Below are 25,257 nucleotides of genomic sequence, written 5' to 3' on the forward strand. Positions count from 1 at the left end.
CAAAATAAACAAACATTTAAAAAATAACTTAAAAAAAGAAATCAAAAGCCATATGATCATTCCAGTAGACATCAGATGTTGGACAAAAATTCAGCACATATTTCTTATTAAAGAAAAATGAAGATAAATCACTGTACTACTCACCAAAGTGGCAATAGTATTAAATAGAATTTTAAAAATTTGTTATGGTATAGCTAACAGATATCTATAGAAAATATACTCAATGGTAAAGATTTAAAGGCATTCTCTTTAAGGTAAGAAGAAGAGAAGACATGATTATTACTGCTACCTTTCAACATGATTCTAGAGGTATTAGATAAGGCAATAAGACATGAAAAATGGGTACAATTATTTAAAAAGAAGAGATAAAACTGTCATTTGGAAATAGAATGATTGTACACCTAAAAAAGTCCAAGAAAACAACAGAAAAATTATCAGAACTATTAGAATAGTTTAGTAAGGCATCCACATACAAAATCAACATATAAAATGTAGCAACTTTGGGGTACCTGACTGGCTCAGTTGGTAGAGCATGTTACTCTTGATCTCAAGGTTCTAGTTCAGGCTCCACATTGGGCATGGCACTTAGTTAAAAAGACCCCTGCAGTCTTATTATAGATTAACAATAACCACATAGAAAATGTAATGCAAAAATTGACACTCAAAGTAGAAAAAAAATACTTAGCGATAGACCTAATGAGAAATGTATAAGATCCATATAAAAGAAAATACAACTTCCTTGAAAAAATTAAAGGAAATGCTAAATAGAGATACACCCTGATTTGAAAGGAAAGACTTAAAATTGTAAGGATGGCAATTCACCAGAAATTTAATTTGTAAATGCAAATAAATGTCAATCAAAAGCCTAAATGATACTTTATGAAACTTGAAAGTATGATTCTGAAGTTTACTTAGCAGAGAAAATGTACATGAAGGAACCAAGAAAAGAATTTTAATTAGAACAATGAAGGAGTTTTGCCTACAAGATATTAACACATCTTATAATGTCATAAGTAATTTAAATCCTTTGGTGTTGGTACTAAAATAGAAAAGTTATAAAAGAATACAATAACAAACCAAGGGACACTGTAATTAGCAGCCTTTTCTACCCTTTTCAAAAGCCTTGGATTGAACTTAATCCCCCTTTTCAGCAGGAAAAAATAGACAGTAATTCAAGCAGGCTACAACTGCTACAATCCCTGGCCAGAGCACACAGACTATAGGGAGAGTGAGTCATTTTTGAGGATATGCTGGTAGAGGGAATAGATGTGGCATCATGTGAATTTGAAAATCCTGACCAAGTCAGAGGGAAAATAGAATGTATGTATAGTATCGCGGATGTTAAAAAACTACCCAAGTCCATCTACTTGTAAATTACTTCTTTATTTACTGTCCAACCCAAATGTGTTGAGTCCTTTCCCCAAGGGAAAAGTGACAACTACATGGAAATTTGTCCTTCATTAGTATTTTTTAAAATTTTTAGGGGCGCCTGGGTGGCGCAGTCGGTTAAGCGTCCGACTTCAGCCAGGTCACGATCTTGCGGTCCGTGAGTTCGAGCCCCCCGTCAGGCTCTGGGCTGATGGCTCAGAGCCTGGAGCCTGTTTCCGATTCTGTGTCTCCCTCTCTCTCTGCCCTTCCCCCGTTCATGCTCTGTTTCTCTCTGTCCCAAAAATAAATAAACGTTGAAAAAAAAATTAAAAAAAAAATAAAATTTTTAGTGATATTATAATTAAAATGAAGGAGGGTGCCTCTAGTCAGGGTACCTAAGAGTAGACATTTTCCCTAGATAGTATATTCCTTTGGCTTAGTCTTCTGTGTTTGGAATTATATGACATCACATGGTCTTCTCCTTCTTTATCTTATTTCTGTCAGTCAACTGTATCTTGATACCAGGACAACTACACAGAGTGATTGAAAGCAACTTGGTCCAAAAAAATGTTTCTCCTTTCTGAAAGGCTTTTTATCGAAATGCAATCATACACATTTACTATATACTACTGCAATTTTTATTCTAATACAATAATACTCCTTCAATTTATCAGATCATTTTTATAAGAGAAGTTTGTATATGATTAATATGTCACTTAAAAATAGTGGAGAAAGGATAGACTGCTTAATAAATGGTGTTGGGACAGGTGATTATATTTCTAAAGTTAGATTACTCCCTCACACAATAATCACAATTGATTCTACTTGGACTAAAGAAATACATATCAAAAGCAAAAACTTAAGGTTTCAAAAATATAGGAAAACATTTTTTATAATCTCTGAATTGTATAGCACAGGGTTCCATTGTAGAAAAGGAGACCATGCTAGTTATTTTAAGCAGGGAAGGATTTAATGTAGAGAATGAGTTGCTTCCAAAATCAATAAAAGGGCTGGATAGGTGTGGTCTAAGGTTTTTCTCCTAGAACAGGACCAACAATTGGTCCTCCAGGGAAACTTCTACCTCTACCACACTCAAGAAAGTGGGAAATGAACTCCAGGAATTCACCATCTCAGTTGTGACCTATAGTGAAGGAAACTGGCTTTAATGACTGTGCCTATTTATTGATATTCATAAATGTAATGACTAGATAGCCCAGTTTCCAAATCTTCTATAATGGCATTCTAAGTGGCAGAATGTAAATCACTCCTGGTATTCAAGTTGCAGAGGAGTTTAAGAAATGCAGTTTTTAGCTTCTCACCCTCTATAATAAAGGAAGGACACACTATAAAGAGGACAAAATGGTTAATACATAGATATGGAAACATTTATTAACAAATAACAAAGGAAAAGAAACCCGAAGGAGTTCTGGTCCAAGATGGTGATGTAGGAAGACCTTTAACTCATCTCCTACACAGAACAAATCACACATATTAATAGAACAGTTCCTCCTGAAGAAGTACTGAGGACTGAACGACATCTGAACAACCAAAGATAAAAAGGCAGGAGGACAGTAAGAGAGATGGAGACATGGACTGGGTGCCTGGGTGGCTCAGTCGGTTGAGCATCTGACTTCAGCTCATGTCATGATCTTACGGTTTGTGAGTCTGAGCCCCGCCATTGGGTTCTGTGCTGACAGCTCAGAGCCTGGAGCCTGCTTCAGATTCTGTGTCTTCCTCTTTCTCTGTCCCTTCCCTGCTCATGCTCGCTCTCTCTCAAAAATAAACATTAACAATTGGAAACGGCATCATTTTCTCCTTCTCCCTCCCCTTTCTTCTGGAGTACAACATGAACATGAGGACTAGAGCTCAGGCAGTCCTTCTAAACCATGGGGCAACGTTGAGGATAGAAGTTAGAACCAAGGACAATAGAATAGGAACACAGAAAGAGCCTGAATCTCTAATGAACAGAGTCCCTGCACCAGTACTGAAGTGCCTGCCTCTGACTATCCTTTATATGAGAGAGAACCAAACTTCTTTTTTAAAAAAAACAAAACCAAAACCATGTTTTATTTAATGCAGGAAATCTTAATAGTGACATGTTAGCTGATTGCTGATTTTACTGCATGTGGATTCCTCCTTCACTTGTTTCAGAGTTAAGTCCTAATTTATCCCTAAATCATCAATAATTTAATCCCATTCCCTTCATTACAAATTGCTTGTGACCAAATTCTGGCAAATTAGACATGAGGGGAAGAATTCTGAGAAAGGCTTCCTCAGTTCTTGAGGAGGAAGAAAACTCCTTGTCAGCTGGATGTTGTATCTGGATGTGATGGCTGTAAGCGTGACCGCTGACTTGTGCCTTTAAGGGAAGCTTACCTATAGACCAATATAACATGGTGAAAATGGGGAAGCGGCAAAAGAACGAAAGCTTTTGTTGATATTGTTGAACCACTGAATTAGCCAACCCTGGTACTGCCCTACCTATGACTTTCTGGCCACAACACTATGAAACTAGAAATCAACCACAAGAAAAAATCTGGAAGAAGCACTAATACATGGAGGTTAAGTAACAGGCTACTAAACAATGATGACTCAACTGAGAAATTAAGAAGAAATCAAAAACTACATGGAAACAAATGAAAATGAAAACACAGCAGTTCAAAACCTTAGGGATGCAGCAAAAGTGGTTCTAAGAGGGAATTTTGTAGCAGTACAGGCCTGCATCATGAAGCAAGACAAATGTCAAATAAACAACCTCATGTAACACCTAAATAAGCTAGAAAAAAGGACAAGAACCAAAATCCAAAACCAGCATAAGGAAGGAAATAATGAATATTAGAGCAAAATAAATGACATAGAAACTAAAAAAACAATAGAAAAGATCAACAAAAAGGATAAACATCTAGCCAGACTAATCAGAGAGAGAGAGAGGAGACAAATAAAATCGCAAATGAAGGAGGAGATATAAAAACCAATATTACAGAAATACAAAGGATTATAAGCAGATATTATGAAAAACTATCTGCCAACCAATTAGACAACTTAGAAGAAATGAATAAATTCCTAGAAACATATCAAAGACCAAAGAGTAGCAGGAAGAAAGAAAATCTGAATATACCAATTGAATGAAATTGATCAGTAATAAAAAAAACTCCCACAACACAAAAGTCCAGGACCAGACAGCTTCACAGACAAATTCTACCAAACATTAGAAGAAGAGTTAATACCTATTCTTCTCAAACTATTTCAAAAATAGAAGAGGAAGGAAGCTTCCAAATTCATTCTGTGAGGCCAACGTTACCCTGATACCAAAAGCAGATAAGGACAACACACACACACACACACACACACACACACAGCTACAAGCCAATATTTCTGATGAATATAGATGCAAAAATACTAAACAAAATACTAGCAAACCAAATTCAACAATACATTTAAAAAGTCACTCATCACAGTAAGGGGAATTTATCCCAGGATATAAGGGTGGTTCAATATTTGCAAATCATTTAACGTGATATATCACATCAGTAAAAGAAAGGATAAAAACCATATGATCATATCAATAGATACAGAATGAGCATTTGACAAAGTACAACATGCATTCATGATAAAAACCCTCAACAAAATAAGCTGAGAGGGAACATACCTCAACATAATAAAGGCCATATATGAAACACCCATAGCTAACATCATACTCAATGGGAAAAAACTGGGAGCTTTCCCCTAAGGTCAGGAACAAGACAAGAATGCTCACTCTCATCACTTATTCAACAGAGTACTAACAGTGCTCGCCACAGCAATAAGAAAACAAAAAGATATAAAAGGCATCAAATTGGTAAGAAAGAAATAAAACTTTTACTATTTGCAGATGATACTTAGAGATAACCCTAAAGACTCTATCCAAAAATTACTAGAGCTGATAAATGAATTTGGTGAGGTCACAGGATACAAAATAAATATACAGAAATCCATTGTACTTGTATACACTAATAATGAAGTATCAGAAAGATTAAGAAAAGAATCACATTTACAATTGCATCAAAAATAATAAAAACCTAGGAATAAATCTAAGCAAAGAGCTGAAGGACATATATTGTTAAAACTATAAAACATTAATGAAAGGAATTGAAAATGACACAAAGAAATGGAAAAGCATTCCATGCTCATGGATTGGAAGAATAAATATTGTTAAAACGTCTATACTACCCAAAGCAATCTACAGATTTAATGCAATCCCTATCAAAATAGCAACAGCATTTTTCACAGAACTAGAACAAACCATCCCAAAATTTATATGGGACCACAAAAGACCCGAATAACCTAAGCAGTCTTGAAAAAGAAAAGCAAAGCTGAAGGTAGCATAATTTCAGACTTAAGTTATATTACAGATCTATAGCAATCAAAGCAGTATGGTATAGGGACAAAAATAGACATATAGATCAACAGAACAGAATAGAAAATCCAGAAATAAACCCATGATTACATGGTCAATTAATCTGTGACAGAGGAGGCAAGAATATGCAATGGGATAAAGATAGTCTCTTCAAATAATGGTGTTGGGAAAACTGGATAGCAACATGCAAAAGAATGAAACTGGACCACTTTCTTACACCATACACAAAAATAGATTCAAATGTATTAAACACCTGAATATTACACCTGTAACCATTAAAATCTTAGAAAAGAACACAAGGAGTAATGTTTCTGACATTTGTGGCAACATTTTTCTAGATATGTCACCTGAGGCAAGAAAAATAAAAACAAAAATAAACTATTGGGACTACATAAAAATAAAAACTTCTGCATAATGAAGGAAACAGTCAATAAAACTAAAAGGCAACCTAATGAATAGGAGAAGATATTTGCAAATAACTTATCTGAGAAAGGGCTAGTATCCAAAATATATAAAGAACTTATACAACTCAACAGCCTAAAGCAAATAATCCAATTAAAAAATGGGCAGAAGACATGAACAGATGTCCAAAGACACTCAGATGTCCCACAGACACATGAAAAGATGGTCAACATCACTCATCATCCGGGAAGTGCAAATCAGAAGTACAATGAGATATCACTTCATACTTGTTGGAACGGCTAAAATAAAAAACACAAGAAACAACAAGTGTTGGTGAGGATGTGGAGAAAAAAGAACCCTCTTGTTCTGTTGGTGGGAATGCAAACTCATGAAATTGCTGTGGAAAACAGGGTGGGGGTTCCTCAAAAAAGTTAAAAATTGAACTACTTTATAATCCAGTACTTGCACTATGGGGTATTGACTCCTAAAATACAAAAACACTAAATCAAAGGGATACATGCACCCCTATGTCTATAGCTTTGTTATTTATAATAGCCAAATTATGGAAGCAGCTCAAGTGTCCATTGATAGATGAACTGGATAAAGAAGAGGTGGTGTGTAATACAGTGTAATATTATTCAGCCATAATAAAGAATGAAGTCTTGCCACTTGTATGAAATCTTGCTATTTGACGTTGGTAGAGCTAAAGAGTATAATGCTAAGCAAAATAAGTCAGAGAAAGACAAATACCATATGATTTCACTCACATGGGATATTTAAGAACGAAACAAATGAGCAAAGGAAAAATGAGAGAGAGAGAGAGAGAGAGAGAGAGAGAGAGAGAGAGAGAGAGAGAAACCAAGAAACAGACTCTTAACTATAGAAAACAAATTGATGGTTACCAGAGCAGAGGTGGATGAGGGGATGGGTGAAATAGGTGATGGGGATTAGGAGTGCACTTGTGATGAGCATTGGGTGATGTATTGGAGTGTTGACTGACTACATTGTACACCTAAAACTAATATTACACTGTATGTTAATTGTACTGGAATTAAAAAAAAATCATCAAAACTGTACTTTAAGAAACACTACAGGGAGTTCATCAGACTGAATATGAATGATTCTGTATGGAAACACATGGCATTAAGAGTGAAGATCAGTAGAAAATGAAATGTAAGTAAATATAAATAAATATTGACTAAAAAAATAAAGTAATTTTTAGTTTCTGGATTTTCAAATTAAAAATATTTGAAATATCAAGTGTGCATGTGGGTATTGACAAATAGCCACTGTGATTTATTGTTGGTGAGAATAAAAGCTAGGAAAGCCTTTTTGGAATGGAAATCTGAAATATAAATCAAAAGTTAAAATTTATAAGATTTATACTTTGTTCCAGCAATTGTGCTCATGGAATCCCTCCTACAGAAACAAACCCATTCCAGCAACACAGATTTAGCATTATTTAAAATAGGCAAATTAAAAACAATATAAATTACCTATAATTGGGAATGGTCAAAGAAGTGATAGCTCATCCATAGTGAACTAATCAGAATTCTCCAGAGGGAAAGCCAATATAAATCTCTTTACATATAACATTTATATATAGATTTATTATAAGGAGTTGACTCATGTGATTAAAGAGGCTGACAAGTCCCCAAATCTGTAGTTAGCAAGCTGGAGAACCAGGAGATCTAGGGGTGTAGTTCCAGTCTGGAAGCTTGCAGGCTTAAGATTCAGAAATGCAGTAAACAAACAAACAAACAAACAATGTCCCTGCTTGAAGGCAGTCAGGTGAAAGGAATTCTCTCTTAGTCTGCCATTTTATTCTCTTCAGGCTCCAACTGATTGGATAAGGCCCATCTACTTTGAAGAGGGCAATCTTCTTTACTCAGTCTACTGATTCAGATGTTAACCTTACCCAGAAATACCCTTACAGACACAGTCAGAATAATATTTGACCAAATATCTGGACACCTTATGACCCAGTAAATTTGACATATAAAATTAACTATTACACCTATTATGAAATATTATATGGTCTTTAAAAAGAATGAAGTAGAGCTGTATACTTTGACTTAGAAATATCTGCAAGCTAAATGAGAAACAAAAACTCAGTAATACAGTATCATTCCTGTATGTGTATGTACATGTTTATTTTACATATTTGATATATGTACATATAAGAAAAATGTCTAGACTCTTACTACTTTAGACCTTTTAAGTTTCATGCAACAGATACATTTCTCCCTAACTCAGTGGGATCCAGGGCTTAGACAATATCAGTGGGGCTTTCCCCCTTTCCATCTCTTAGATCTTCTCATTGTGTGACTCCTCCAGGTCTGGGGAAGAAAAAGCCACTGATGATTCCATGTTTGTACATGAGAAAATCTTTCTTGGTACTTCAAAGCCACACCCCCTACAGCCCTAAATTCATTCTGCTATCTTATCCACTAATACTGATTTATTTCCAATTAAGGATGAACCAAAATTCCCTAAGCAGCTCTCTGATAAGTGACTTACAAGTCAAGTGAACATGATGATAGAGGAGGCAGAGCATCACTGATAGGGCAACACAGCAGCATACAAGACTCTAGGCAACAATGCCTACAAGGTAGGCCCAAGGACGGGTCACAGCTAAGGAGCTCCCTCAGCAAGCCAGCTGGTGTAGAGGAAAGCCTTCTGTAGGGCTTCCTGCTTCAGGATATTCATACACTGCGGGCTTGGAGTGAGGGTGGGTCTAAAAGGTCATTACAAACCCTTGCTGCTAAAAAAGATGTTGAAGAATGCACAGCCAGGCACAATATCTTGTGCTGCTCCAGACACACCACCAACGCTGTTTTCCTAAGCATCCCAATTTATGTTATATCAGGAATGTACATGCTGGGTGTTTGCTCATCATTTTTCACCTTCCTTTTTCTTTGGCAACTACCTACATTCAAAAGATGAGGCATGAAACTATTCTCTGATAAGAGAGTTAAGGTTACCAAAGAATCTCATCTTTGTACCAGAATATAACTTTCAAATCACAGTGAACAGAACCTAGCTGAGCTTTTAAGTAGACATATAATTTTTAATTTTTTTAACTTTTATTCATTTTTTTGAAAGACAGAGCATGAGTGGGGGAGGGGCAGAGAGAGAGGGAGACACAGAATCAAAAGCAAGCTCCAGGCTCTGAACTGACAGCACAGAGCCCAATGTGGGGCTTGAACTCACAAACCGCAAGATCATGACCTGAGCCAAAGTCAGACACTTAACCAACTGAGCCACCTGGGCACCCCTTAAGTAGAGATATAAAATATCCTCATGTACCACAAATGTAGTGCTTCCAGTTCTTCAGAGCATCTACAGGTAGTAACTGCTGCTAAAGTCTTCCTTCCTGGCTCTAAAACACTGGCTTTCTCTTTATTTTGCAGATGACTTTCTAGCCAATGCTATTCTTCCTTCTCCAACAGACCAAAACTTTGAACAAACAGAAATAATTTAATATAAATTTCATTGGGCACCCCCAATGTTCTAGGAATTGTGCTTTATATACTTTATTAAATGTATGCTACCCAATATCCCAGCAATGTAAGGAAACCCCATTTTACAGATGAGAAGGTTGAGAAATTTTCTCAAGATTATATATCTAGCCTCTGGTGGAGCCTAGATTCAAACTACATTTCCTGGTTAATTTCAGTTCATATACCATGGATCTCTTTCTTCTCTCTCTCTCTCTCTCTCTCTCTCAGCCCTTGAGCTCTTCCCTTTTATCACGCATTTTATATTAATTCATTCAATGTATATTTACTAAAGACCTCTTACATGCCAAGCACCGAGGATAAAGTGGTGAACACCACACGTCAGATTCACCCCTCTTTTTCTTCACAACCAGTCACATTCCCAAAACTCCTCTGATGGGCTAACAACACAAGACAGCATTAACCAACATGTTCCAATAGATACTAGTCCCACAAGAGTTCTGTAGTCAGATAAGTTTGAGGAAAACTACTCTCTATGACCCTCTCTTGGAGATTCACAGTATACAGTGGCATTAAAACTACTAGGAAATGACTCAGGGGACCTGGAAATCATGGCTCAGAACTATGTCTTATGTTAGAGCTGGAGCCCTGGTCCTGTGTGGATAAATCAGTACTGGACCCTGGTCCATATACAGTACTCCTTCCACTGGCTGTGGGTAGGTAGGCAGCTGCTGCTGGAAATCTCTAGCTGGAAACTTCTGGTGGGTGTGTGGGTCTATCAGAGCCTCTGTTTGTGACGGGTGTGCCATTTCTGTGGCCACTTACTTGCTAAGAGTTTGCTCATTATTTTGGTCTGCAAGTGTTTTCTTAATTTTGAGAAGTTTTTGTTACATTTATTTAGTTGTGGGTCTACAAAGATTTTCCTGTTATTTTTGAACATAACTACTTATTTCTTGTTTTAAAACCTCAGATGCACAGAATTTCATTAATCATAGTCCCTGGTTCACAACACACTTCCCTCCCTAACCCACATGTGTGTTTGTGTGTGTGTGTGTGTGTGTGTGTGTGTGTGTGCATGTGTGCCTGTGTACATGTGTATTTCCAGCCTCCCTCTCTTTCCATTTCTCCCTCCTTTCTTTCCTTCCTTTTTTCTTTCCTCTCTCCTCCCCTTCCTACTAACCCACAACCCCTCAAAAGCTAAACATTTGATAGCAAACTGTATCTAATAGTAGAGTCTCCCTCACCAACTCCTCTCCTTGCTTCCACTCACCTGAGGTAAATATATTCCTGAATCCTGTCTTCATCATTCCCTTGCTTTTTTAACATAGTTTCAATGGATCTATATATATACAGTATTTTTTATTTTAATTATTTTTAACTTTATGAAAAGAATATCATTTGCACACTTTTTTGGCACCTACCTTTTCATTTTCTGTTATACTGGTAATATCCACCTTAATCATTTTGGGTTACTGTAGTTCATTTGTTTGGACTACTGTATAATACTACATTTTAAGTATATATTATTATTTATTCATCCACTCTCTCACTGGTGGCATGTAAATTACTTACAAGTTTCTGCTACTGTGAACAGTGTTGCTATGAAATTCTTCTGGGTAAATGTGCAAAACCTTCTCCTATACTGTGTTTAGGAAGAGAATCACTGGGTCATAGGGTATATGAATGCTCAACTTTAGGAGGCAATGCCAAAATGTTTTCCAAGGTGACTGCATGAAATTATACTCACACATACAATATGTAAAGAGATACTATAGATCCATATTCTCTTACATTTGGTAATGTCAAGCTTAAAATTTTGAAAGTTAAGTGAATGAACCTCTAGCTTAAAATGTTTTTATATCATTCTAGTTTTGGAATGGAGAGTGAATTTTCTACCAGTGCCAGTTCTTCTGTCTGGTTTTAGAAATCACTCTGAGTTGAAACAATTGGACCAAAAAGGTTAACAATGGAAGATGGACATGGTAGAAGGAAGCAAAGAGTAGTATAGAAAGACAGTGTCTTTTTTTTTTTTTAAAACCACACTTAAAAGCCATACCCACATCCCTCCATGAATTCAGCAGTGGCTAACTTTGCCTTCTTCCTTCTCCTGGAATCACCCTTAACATCTTCACTGGATAATCTTAGACTTTACTTTCTCTTTCTCAGGTCCCCAGTGCGCTACTGACTTTCAATCACAGTTAATCTTGTCACCATTAAGCATGATGTATTAGCTTGGGCTGTTACAACAATAGTGTAAACAACAGAAATTTGTGACTCACATATCTGGAAGCTGGGAAGGCCAAAATCAAGTTGCCATGAAATTCATTTTCTGCTAAGGAAACTCTTCCTGGCTTAAGGATGGCCACCTTCTCCCTATGTCCTCATAATATTTGCTTTTCTTATAAATGTAATGCATGCTTGCCATAGAAAATTAAGCAAAAGGAATAAAATAAAAACCATCCATAATTTAACCCAAAATTTAGCCACTTTAATATTTTGATGTAGATCAAATATATATATTATACATATGTGCGTATATACATGTTTATATAGGTGTATATATATATATATGTATACATGTATACATGTACATGTTACCTATATACTGTAGACATTCCCATAAGGTGCTTTTCAAAATTAAAATATATTTCCAGTGGTATATATATTATTTATGTAGGATTATATAGTTTATTGATCATTATCCTGCTATTCTATTTTTTATTACTATATAGCACACCACACTGAATATCTCCATAGTAAAACCTTTGTGCATATTCACAATTATTTTCTTGTAATAAATTCCTAGTACTAGAGTTATATCTATATCAAAGAGTAGGTTTCTAAAAAGCTTTTGATACATATTTCCAAAAAGCTCTCCAGAAAGTTGTATTAACTCTCCTGCCAATAGTACATAGGAATGGTTAGTTCTTGTCAACTGCACCCTCTCTGGTTATTATAAAACATCTTTGCCAAATTGGTACATGAAAATGGATATCTGGTTGTTTCTCTCAGCATATATTTTTCCTCCTCTCTTTCCTTCCCTCCATCCTTTCCTTCTTCCACTCATTTCCTCCCTTTTTTCCTTCCTTCTCTTTTTCCCTCTCTCTATTCTTTCCTTCCTTCCAAAGTTGAAAAATTTTATCTGTGCAACCAGTTTATTGAGCAAATAGCTCCAATAGGGTAAAGTAAAAGCAATTTTATTCATTTCTCTACTGTCCATTGAAACCACTTCAGACACATTCTTCTAGGAACCTTGGAAGACTCCCCTAGTAGATTGTATAACTTTTCAGATAGTCCTTCTGTCACTTCTTGTTCCAATAACAGTTTCATAGAACAAATCAAAATATCCAGCCCAGTGTCATACATAACTCTATACTCCTTTCTACTTTAAAACTTCATCTCCCCCATTTTGGAATTGTTCTAGGCTGGAAGTCTTCAATAAGGGGAAGGGAGTGGTTGGTTTCCCAACTTACACAAATTAATGGATTAATTAAAAGTAGAGTTTTTAGTAAAAAGAGAAGCTTTAAAAAAAACTCTTTTGAAGAAGTGAAAAAGTAGTCTCTCTAAGCTCACTTTCCACACAACTCTAGAGAAGTCGGACATGACCTGAGTACTAATTCTTTGGTGTCCTCAGAGATGCACTGCTGCACTCCTTTCATATGGACAGTGCCACATCATTATCTGGCCTCTTATGTACTCCAGCTCCCTCTGTATCCAGAACATCTTTGTGTTGAGGTTGTCCAGTTTCTGGCAAGATACCTACTTGGATGGATCTTTTACAAAAATACCTCCTGCTTCTCTTGTATTTATTTAACACATAGACATACGTCACCATTACTAGAAGAAACTAGTTCCTGATATAAGTCTTTTCACTCTGTGAGCTCTGGACACAGCTCTCCACCTCTAGTCTTCTCAGACAACATAAATCCAGTCCTTATGTTACTGCAGACTTAGGGGATCATATGTAATGCTTTCTGAGAGATTCCTTCAAAGGCCCTCCCAAATGGTTGGAGGTGAGGGAAAAGACTGGAAAAAAGGAGGTGGGAGGTGGGAGGTGGGGGTGGGGAGAGGAGGCACAGTACAGTAACAACTTTTTCCAACCAGACTTTTAAGGTTCTTTTTTTTTTTTTTTTTTTTTTTTACAGCCTGGAAGTGGGTGATCGTATGAACTGGCAGAATAGATTTTATAATATTCAGAATGACTAGCATTGTTTTGGAATCTGATGATCCTTGGTACCTGCTTTTTCACTCATTCAACTTTAATATTCTGTTATATGCCTATCTTTTTTGGCCATTTGGATTTTTCTCTTGTGAATTGCCTATTTTTTATCCTTAGTCCATATTTCTACAGAGATTTTCTAGTTTGTAAGAGTTCTCTCATACAAAAGATATTGTCTATATGTTGCAAATAGATACTATACTATTATATAAGTTATAAATAAAAGAAAAATTTTGCTAATTATTCAGCCATTTCTGATTAATGGTTTTGCACACAAAATTTAAAGAAGATGCCATTCAGAGCAAGATTTAAAGAAAGATATATAACAGTTTTTCTCAATTTTCAACTGAAAGTATCCTAATTTATTCATCCAGTTGTAGATTTTTTGTTCTACTTAAAAAGTATCTCTTTCTTCCTCTCATATACATATTAGGTATCAAAAACTTGTCCAAAGTCGTCTTAGGTTGACAACTTTCTTCCCTGTCAGCATTAATGTGCTGACATTAATTAGAGGCCATGTGTTGGCCTCTAATTGCTGTTATAAAGAAGCCTTATCTTTAGGCTTCTTAAACTAATCTGAGGGATTTATATTTCCTGTACCTGCTTTGCACATGAGGGAACTACTTTCTCTGCAAGAAGCTTTTCTATGCTCCAAGTGGTCCCTCTCAATCAGAAAAAGAGGTTTTTTGTTTTTTTTTTATTTGGGATATTTATGGATATATGTGTAGCAGCAGGAAGAACTTTTATTCTTCTCAATCAGGAGATGACTTTTACATTACCTACACATCTCTTCCCAACCTGGAATTTTTTTCTTTAAATACTTAAATCTATATACAACAGACTGTTTCTATATGAGATATTCAACAGTTTTGTTAGAAGGCAAATGATGCAGAAGGGAATATTCAAGAGCTTACCTTGCAGAATGTAGACCTTTTCTAGCTATTCATTGTTCATTTTGGGGAAGAATGAATGAAGGGGAAGAAAAGAGAAGGCATGTACATAAAGCCAGGCCTCAAGGTTAGAATCCAGTCTAGTTCCCTGTTTTTTCATTTTAGCTCTCTATCCATGATTTGGAGTTTTTCTAGAACTGTACTTCACTTAGATTTTTTTCTAAAAACTCCTCTATTTATTTCCAATGCCACCTACCATGGAGCTAAGCCTGTGGCAGGTCCTTAGTGACTGACTAAATGGTAAGGACTGACCTTTGCCTGACTTTAGACTTATACACATCAAGGGAGTAAAAAGAATACTGGCAGGTTAGCAAGGAAAGTGGATGACAACAATACTGAAGGATCCAGGTGAGGAAAAACTGAGGCCAAACCACAGAGAGAAGACTGAAGATTTCATTTACATTTTGCTCTCAAGTTCTATTAATCAGGAAGAAGTTATTAAATTGTACATGGTTTACCTAGTATTTCTTTAAATCAGCTCAGTGGAGGCGGTAACAGAATAGTAATTAAGAGTAAGAACATTGAAATCAGGCAGATAGGTATTCCATCTCTGGCTTTGTGAAGTCTTAGTTTTATACTTTGGGCAAGGAAACTCTAAGTCACAGTTTATTTGTAAATTAGCTATAATAATAGTACCTAGCTTACAGCATTGTTGCAAGGACTAAATGAGTGCTTAGTAAGGTTTCCAGACAAAGTAATTTAAATCACACAAACAAACACATACCCTACACCTCTAGGTATGCTCAATCAAATTCATACAACCAGGAAATTCCATAAGAAAAGAACTTGCCAACCAGCTCCCAGAAGAGTACAGGTAGACCTGAGGCACTCTGGGGTTTCTTTTTAAAAGAGTCTCTTACTCTAGTAATAACTCACTGAAAGAATGCTGTTAACTAGCATTTGCACTCTCTAAGTAAGTGATACTTTATCTTCGTGATGACCTGCTTCCTGAATCATCAACTATTTAATCCTGTCCATTTAGTTTTAGTGTAAAGAGAATTATGTTGTATTTTAAGATGTCTTTCTAAATTTGTAACCCAAATAAAGTATTTTGGGTTATCATCTGTAAAAACAAATTCCTTCATTAAATAGAACAACCTATTCCATGACCAGGTCAAGACTTACATAGACCAACTGTCTAGAAATCTTGCTAGGATAAGAAAAATGTAACTCTTTGTTATTGACAAACTGGGTAATTTTTAGCAATGATGACTCATACTTTCTATTAACTGGAAAATATTTCCATTTGATTGGATTTGACAGACATTTATAGACCACTCATGATGAATCATCCCAGTTCTCAAGGATCTCACAATGTCATGGGAGAAACAGGCAGGTCATTTAGAATTTCCAAACAGTGTTATCAGTGCTATGAGGGAGACAATGTATTAGAAATCTCTTGACTTTTGTAATTTTTGTAATAAAGATAATCTGGTAAGTCTTCAAATTTTAAAGTGTTTTTGAAGAAAACCTTATTTATGTTTAACTCATTCCATTTTACAGTTTGTGATTATTTCAGGGCCACTAGATTAGATAAATGACAGGTAACCCACAACAGAGGTACAGTATGGGTTCACCACCATGACTCCCATAAACTCCCCTGCAGCAAAGTCCTGGGAGGACTGTGGGCATGAGATACTGGCATCTGTCTCCCAGAGTCAGGATGGTTTTGGGCACCTGAGCAAGTCAGTGGTGTGTGAAGAAGGAGCTGCCATGGCATTACACCCAGGCTATGCTGGTGCCTCTGCCTCTGGGGGATGACCAGTGTGCCCCCGGCCCTCCACCTCCTCTGTAAGAATACCCACAACATCAAGATGTTGCTGCTTATCTTCAGTATAACTCCCCTGCCAGACTGTGGAATTCCAGAGGGCAGTGACCTAGTCTTGTTTGTCTACAGATCCCCAGCGCCTGGCATACCACCTGGTGCACAGTGAACACTCGGTAAATGTTTGTTGAAAGAAGAATGAACAAATGTTAGGCAAAGTGTATAATCGAGGGATTGTAATCAACTCCAAGCTAATTCCTAGTCAATTCCTAGCAGTGGCTTATGGCCATATTAAACCTTGCATTAGAATGATTTATGATGCCTGGTTTAACACAATGACAATAACATACTCAATGAAGTAATAAATGAATTGTGTTTTAGGCATGGCCAATTGTTAAACTAGGAATTAATTTAATTCAGAATTTCTGTTTTAATCATTACTACTATCACATGGAAATATTTGAGGAGCTCAGCTTCATGCTACAGGATCCAAACACTTAAAATTCAAGCAGCTTTTATTTACTAAAGGCCTTTAATTGAGAAACAGCCTCTTTTTCAGTGAGACATTTAGCTTTAGTAAATGTGGTTTGTGAATTTATTCCCTGTTTTTAATTGCTGTAGATATTTGCTCAACATCTGGTTTTATAGCCATTTAAATAAAGAGGTTTTGCCATAATAAAATGTGTATGTTTGTTTTGAGTGGGTAACATCAGTTTTTACAGGAGTGTATCATGTACAATGCAATTAAAGCCTTCAATAGCAACTGGCTTTCAAAATGTATAGAAAGTTATAATCCCAAAAGACATTTGCTGCAGAAAGATGTGAGTAGACAGAAGTATATGAATTGAAAGAAATCAAAATTATTTTCTCCTTGGAACCCTGATGGTATTTCTATTCTATCATTTGCAAACTGTCAAGTTAAATTTATGGAGTCAAATCCCCAAACCATATCCTCCTCCTCCCTCATCTCACCTTTTCTCTTGCCCTTAATCTGTTCCAGTCTCATCCCTATACCAGGTGAAGATAGTGTAGTCACAGACATACTTGATAATAGTGACTAGGAAAGTGGAAAATTGTATTATTTTTCATTTCTGGTAACTTAGGTGAGGATGCACTGGTACACTTAAAAAATAATTGAGTGGTATATTTTAGATGATCTTTAGATATTGAAATATATGCATATATGTACATATATGCATACATAATTGTCCACTTTTATGGACACACTGAAAATCATTTCCAGACATCCTCCATTCTGCCACCACTTTTTGGGCTCACCACCTCCTACTGGTATTTAAGATTCCTTCTACAGCTTCCCGCGATCTTACCTAAGAGAGCACACACGTCAGCAGTAAACTCACGTGGTCAGAGTCCCATGAAACGCAACTAGGGCTCTGTCAGTAAGACTCTCAATATTTAACTGTTTGAACAAAATTCCTAGAAGTGACCAAAGTGCTAGTCCCAACACTAGCTAGTTCAAATGAAACATCTTGAGAGAAGCGTTATGTTAGAGAAGGGAACGGTGAGACCCAGACAGAAAAGAGCAGAACATTCCAAACAGAAGAACACATTTTAGAGATGTTGCTTAGTTTCTATTTGCATTCCCCTTATCCGTCCTTAAAGTACCAGGAAGGGGTTCCGGGGATTATGTGTAAAGCAGTTTAAAAGTATCCTGAGGGTAGGGTTCTGATGGGTGATCTCAAGAATCTTTTCCCCTTAACAGTCTCCATGCCTATGAGAAAACATGGTTGACTGGTACCATTAATTGAGAAAAGAGGAACACCAAGTTTGGCTACACTGTGCTTTTTTCTTTTTTTTAAGTGGTTTTATTAATCCCCTAACATCCAAACAGTATTTTAATCATAGCTTCTCCAGAGCTCCATGTATTGTTTCCTTTAGCTTATGCTGCCTTCAGCCTTGTTCCTGAAATTTATGCTATTGTCAGAAATCCTAGATTAAAAATCTAGTATGGCTAGATACACTTAACTCTCTTTCTCTCTAGGTGTTCAACAGCCTTATCAAGGGTCCATCTCTATATGGTGATCTGTGTCTGTGTAGATGTGTGTGTGTGTGTGCGTGCACACACACACACACACACACACACACACACACACACAGCAGGCACCGACTTTGGTGCCACTTTGCATCATCACCCCTATTAGGATTATCAGAGTATTGGAGTTGTGAGTAAAAGAAGATCTATTTCTTTTCCAAAGGGTGAGAAAAATGGGAGGGTGTCATGAAGAGGGAAAAGAGAGAAAATAAAGTGTGTGTGTGTGTGTGTGTGTGTGTGTGTGTGTGTGTGTGTTTTGGGTAGGGGGAGGGAGAAAAAGAGAGGGGGAATATGAGTGAGTGTGGAGGGAGGAGGGGAAATGAAAGGATATTATATATTTTTTTGTATCTGTCATTTCCCTGCTATCTCCCATATGACTTCTTAATCCATCAGAATGCTGGGAAGATAATGTTTTGGGCGAAATAACATGAGAGAGAGGATAGACTCCCAAGGACCAATATCTTTATTGCTCGGAGGATAAACGGATTATGTCAGCCATTTTCTGTTGCTGACAGCTTTTCTTATTAACCGATTTTATTTTTTAATCTTCCAGGGAAGAAATATGGTTTTATGTCACAATAAAACGCCGGTCACATCTAATTCTGCCCTCAAACAAACAGATTTCTGAAAGCCTTGCAGAGAAATTTGAAATAACTTTAAAGAGGGGGTTTTTGGATAAAGTCTTTATCCAGGGGCTTGTTCAACTGCAGTGTAAAAGGTTTAGAGAGAGAGAAGAGGAGAGGGAGAGAGGATAGAGGGAGGGAGAAGGGAAGAGGGAGAGAGGAAAAAGAAGGAGAAAGGAAGACCTATACAGCTGGTTTGCTTGGTGATCTCTCTTCAGACACACTCGAGCATGGTCAGGAAAATGCAGTTTGGATGAAAGGGGCTTGGGAAGGTGAGCAGAGGGACGGCAGGGCTCCTCAGGGCTTTGGGGGAGGAAGCTGCTGATGCATACCCCTCTGAAACAGACACTTGTTCCCCAGTTTTTCTGGAACTGTTAGTAGTTGATGGCATGTCTTTCAAGAATTATAAACAAATCAATGTGAGTTCTGTAAGGCATTTGGAGCTCACAGGCAATTCTAGTCTTTTTTCCATGATTCCTTTGCCAGGAGATTTCAACCTGCCTGAGGATTTAGGTCTTGTGTTCCCCCCACCCCCCTGCCCCAGAAAATCTTCTGTCAAACACCCCAGACAGCTCTGGCCTTTGCTTCCTTCTGTAGGCCCACAGCAAGCACATAACCATCACTAATATAAAAAAACGCTCGTTTCTTCTCTTCTGTGTGGCACAAAGCAATTTAGCCAGACAGGCCCCCTGCCCACCAGGGGCTTAGCTCAGAAAACATCCTTAATTTGTGCCTCTAGCTTTGTTCAGCACCCTGCTCACTGCAGACCCAGTACCTTGATTGATAATGATGGCCGAGTCTTATATCGTGCCCTGCCGGCAAGTTTTGGTGATTTAAAGCACTTTAAGAATCTGTTAAAAATAAATCGCTTGGATTTTCTAAGGTGTTGTTTTGTATAAGAGAAACTCGCTTTTCAAAAAAGCATTCTGAAAGTCTGGGAACTTAAAATTTGTCCTAAGGCAAGTCAGCCAAGCTAAGCACCTCCAGCCAGCTGTGAGAGAAGGGGAGCTTCTGAGGAATGGATTGAGCCCAACATCTCCATACCTGAGGGCAAAGAGTGGATTTTCCTGCCTCATTTCGTTACCTGAAGAGACAGAGAACTGGTAGAAATGGAGAGAGAAAGGTCACTTGAAGTCTGCATTCTCTGCTGCAATGACTCTGCCAGGACTGAAGCAGAAACATGAGCAGTCTCAAGGCATGAGCCGCTTTGATCTCAAACAAGCCTGAACTGCCAGGGAGGGCTGTTGACTCTGAGCTGTGATTTTCAAAAATATTTTTAAATGCACAGGTCTTCAGTGAATAGTTTTTTGGCTTTGACATACGTATTGTGTCTGTGTGACCAGTACTCCAGTCAACACTTAGAACATCGCTCTCAACCCTGAGCTAAATGAACGGCGCCCTCTAGGTATGGCGAAGAGATGGTGCTGCACGGGCAGTGAGCACATTGTTGGCACAGTAATAATAACTATCCTGGTTTTCAGTTCTCTAGGCACTTTCACATATATTATTTTAGCGTATCTCCCCAGACAATGAAGATAATGGCATCATCAAATAACAGCAACAACAATCACAAACACTAATATATATGTTCATTGGTGTCCAGCAAACATATCACTGCATGTAATCTTTTCAGCAACCCTTTAAAATTGGTACTTTTTAATTTATTTTTAAAAGTTTATTTATTTATTTTTGAGACAGTGTGTGCACTAGCAGGGGAGGGGCAGAGAGAGAGGGAGAGAGAATCCCAAGGAGGTTCTGTGCTTATCAGCACATAGCCCAATCTCACAAACCATGAGATCATGACCTGAGCAGAAGCCAAGAATTGGATGCTTAACTGACTGAGCCACCCAGGCACCCCTATTGTATTTTTTTTAAATTTTTTTAAGTTGGTACTACTCTATAGAAACAGAAGCAAAGAGAAGTTAAGTAACTTGTCCACTATCAGACAAGTCAGTATTAAAGCCTGAGAATCTGCCTCTAGATACTGTGCTTTTAATGAAATACATGAGGTATGATATATGAGACAGATGACATATTAATAAAAGTCAGATAGCCAACTCACTAGTGGATCTGGATCCCACACTAGGCTTTGTAAACCTGCCTCAACCTACCCCTTCATCCTCACTCTCACTCTCTGCCCCACCTGGTACACTTTCCATTCTTTGCCTCTGCTGCACAGAGCTGTTGGTCTCTGAGCTTGCTGTCACCTTTCAGGCTTCTGTACCTTTGAACATGTTCTTTTCTCATCTCCTATGGGGCATACCTTGCTCATTCTTCAAGTCTCTGCTCCATTAACACCTGCTCAGTGAATCTCCTGGAACCTCCTGTGGGGTTTGATCCCTTCTGGGTATCTTTAATACCCCACTCAATCCACTGGCCATGACTTTGTCTTTCCCAAGAGAATTATGAGTGCCTCAAGGGTGGACATTGTGTTTTTGCTTCCATTTCTGGTACCTAGTACTGTGCTTGATAAAATGCCTAGCGAAGTGGTTTTCGCTAAACTGTTTTAATTAAAACACATCTTAATTTTTAAAGGGGAAAAAGTGCTTATGCCTTATCACTTGAAATTCCTGGCTGTGAGAAACCTGCACCAGATGGTGGTGGTATGCCTAATTTAGGATTTCTTTTTTTGAGAGATAAATGGTGTCTTTTCAAAAATTTTTAGATTTTTTGAAAAGTGTGTTAAAATTCCAGATGAGAAGTTACCAAAAAATATCTCAATGCAAGATGGTTTTTGTTTACAATTCTTTTTAAAAAAATTTTTTTTCAACGTTTTTTTTTTTTTTTAATTTTTGGGACAGAGAGAGACAGAGCATGAACGGGGGAGGGGCAGAGAGAGAGGGAGACACAGAATCGGAAACAGGCTCCAGGCTCTGAGCCATCAGCCCAGAGCCTGACGCGGGGCTCGAACTCACAGACTGCGAGATTGTGACCTGGCTGAAGTCGGACGCTTAACCGACTGCGCCACCCAGGCGCCCCTAAAAAAAATTTTAACATTTATTTTTGAGAGAGAGAGAGAGAGAGAGAGAGAGACAGAATATGAGACGGGGAGAGCAGAGAGAGAGGGAGACACAGAATCAGAAGCAGGATCCAGGCTTTGAGCTGTCAGCACAGAGCACGATGCAGGGCTCAAACTCACAGACCATGAGATCATGACCTGAGCTGAAGTCGTGCGCTCAACCGACTGAGCCACCCAGGCACCCTTTGTTTACAATTCTATAACAAAAAGAATATGTTTACACCTGTTTGACATCATTAAGGACCCAATCTCCTGCCAATGAGCCTTAACCAGACTTTGCATTGTGTGGTTAGAAACCTTTCTACAATGCTCCATGCCATTATCCTTTTCTTCGTCACTTTCATGTGAGCATCTCTGGAGCACTTTTACAATGTAATTTAACTCAGGATTTCATAACTGATATCCCACATGCACTGTTCTACAGGACATTAATAGGTGTGTGAGAGAGAGATTGAGAGAGAGAGAAAGGGAGGGAGGGAGATTGGGGGGAGGATGGTGGAATGCATCCAAGGACAAACAAGTGTGAAAATGCTGCTTAAATGGTTTCTTGAAAGCAGTACTTTACAGAGCCACCATTATGCATTGTTTCCCATATTTTTTTTTTAATTTTTTTTTTCAACGTTTATTTATTTTTGGGACAGAGAGAGACAGAGCATGAACGGGCGAGGGGCAGAGAGAGAGGGAGACACAGAATCGGAAACAGGCTCCAGGCTCTGAGCCATCAGCCCAGAGCCCGACGCGGGGCTCGAACTCCCGGACCGCGAGATCGTGACCTGGCTGAAGTCGGACGCTTAACCGACTGCGCCACCCAGGCGCCCCGTGTTTCCCATATTTTAAAAAATATTTTATTTTTATTAAGATGTTTATTTATTTTGAGAGAGAGAGAGAGAGAGAGAGAGAGAGAGACAGAGATACACGGCACCAGTGAGTAGGGGCAGGGCAGAGGAAGAGAGAGAATCCTAATCAGGCTCATGCTCAATGCCGAGCCTGATGTGGAGCTCCATCTCAAGACCACAATATCATGACCTGAGCCAATATCAAGAGTCAAATGTTCAAACTACTGAGCCACCCAGGCACCCTGCATTGTCTTCCATATTTATTCATTTGTTAAAATAGGGAACCCATTTTGGGGATGTTCCAAATGACATCTCTTATAATACTGTGCCTGTCCTTAGTTTGGTAACCATTCTTCAATTCTTAAGCATAAACATACATGCTTGACTCATTTTCCACCTCAAAGCGCATCCCTAATTGTTGCTTTTCTATAGAAAACAATGTTGACCACAACCTCCATTGGGTTATACAGTCTCTAAGGACTGGAAAGTTTCAGACTTGATTATAAATGACAGTGTAAACTAGGGACTCTCATCAACACCAATTGACTGGCAGTGGTGGAGGCTGGGTCCTGATGCTGACCTCCAAAGGGCATTTGCTATAGAGTCCATGGTCAGAGACTGACTTGACAGAGTCTATGATGCCATACCATGGGGTCATGCAGAAGCCAAAAGTCCAGTGCCACGATAGCCAGGTGAGTTTGGTGTGAATCTTTGATGCATTTGGAACTGGGAGAACTATTTGGGCTTTTTCCAAAGGCTGAGATGCAGATGGTTATCACTACATTCTTTTGCATGGGCACCTCTAACTCAAAGGTCTATGAAATGCATTGAAAACTTTAGTTGTGTCATTGTTCAAAATGGGGACTATCAGGATAACTACTATTTCACAGGGCTGTTGAGATGACTGAGATAATGTCTTAAAAGCACATACAGAGGGCTGGGCATGTAATAAAAGCCACATTTATTAAAAGCCACAATAATAATAGCAGTTATAACAAAGCTTGTACACTGCATTATTTCAGTCATGCTGCCTTTTGCCACTTTGCAGTTCTTGGCACACAGTAAGAATTTAGTAAATATCTTTTTGAATACAAGAGTTCTAGCTTACATGTCTTCCAACTTCACTGACCAGTTTGTCTCTATACTTACAATCACAGGTTTTCTGTCTATTTCTTATTTATCTCCTGGGATCTTAATGCACCACTGTATTAGTTTCCTAGGACTATTATAACAAAGTATCACAAACTGGATGGCTTAAAACAAGAGGAATTTATTCTTTCATAGTTTTAGAGACTAAAAGTCCAAAATCAAGGTGTTGGGCAGGGCCATATTTCCTCTAAAACCCATGGAGGGATTCCTTCCTTGCCTCTTCCTGGTTTCTGACAATGGCTGTTGATCTTTACTTTTTTTTTTTTTTTTTTTTTTTTTTTTTTGGCTGGTGGCTGCATCTCACCAGTCTGCCTCTTTTGTCACATGGCCTTCTCCCTGTTTATCTTTACATGGTGGTTTCCTCTTCTTATAAAAACAGCACTCAGATTAAAGCCCACCAGAATGACCTCATCTTAACTTGATTACATCTGTAAAGACCCTATTTCCAAATAAGGCCACATTCACAGTGCTGGGTGTTAGGACTTGAACATAGCTTTTGGGAGGATGCACATAAACCTATAACCATCACTGTCCCTAGACTTTTTTAAGTAAAATGATAAATCTTCCAAAGGTTTAAGCCATTGTTAGTTAGGTCTTCTATTTCCAGCAGCAAATGCATCTGAAGTGATATAACCTGGGAAAGACTAGAGTCACAAGAGCCTTCTTGGGACTGGGTCCAAACTACCACAGGAATTAGGATTAACCAGGCATGAGACATATGCCCCCTCCCCACCCCTCACCCCCACCCCCCGCCGTCACTGGGACAGGAAGCAGGGGGTTGTTGGAGACAAAGTACTGAGACTGATTCACCAGAACCACATACGAGGGAAGGAAGGGAAGGACAGTTCTCCAAAGGTAAGGTAGGGAAGAGAGTGTAACGACCTGAAGAAAGAGGAAAGGATGTGTAGCAAATCAAAACAATACATACCTACTCTGCAAATTAAGTGTTTAGCTGTGGTGCTGCCTCTTGATGGAATGTTATTCAGCCCAAAAAAAGTGTGTTTATGCACATCTCT

Source organism: Prionailurus viverrinus, chromosome C2 (genome assembly GCF_022837055.1).
Source record: "Prionailurus viverrinus isolate Anna chromosome C2, UM_Priviv_1.0, whole genome shotgun sequence".
In the NCBI taxonomy this organism is placed as follows: Eukaryota; Metazoa; Chordata; class Mammalia; order Carnivora; family Felidae; genus Prionailurus; species Prionailurus viverrinus.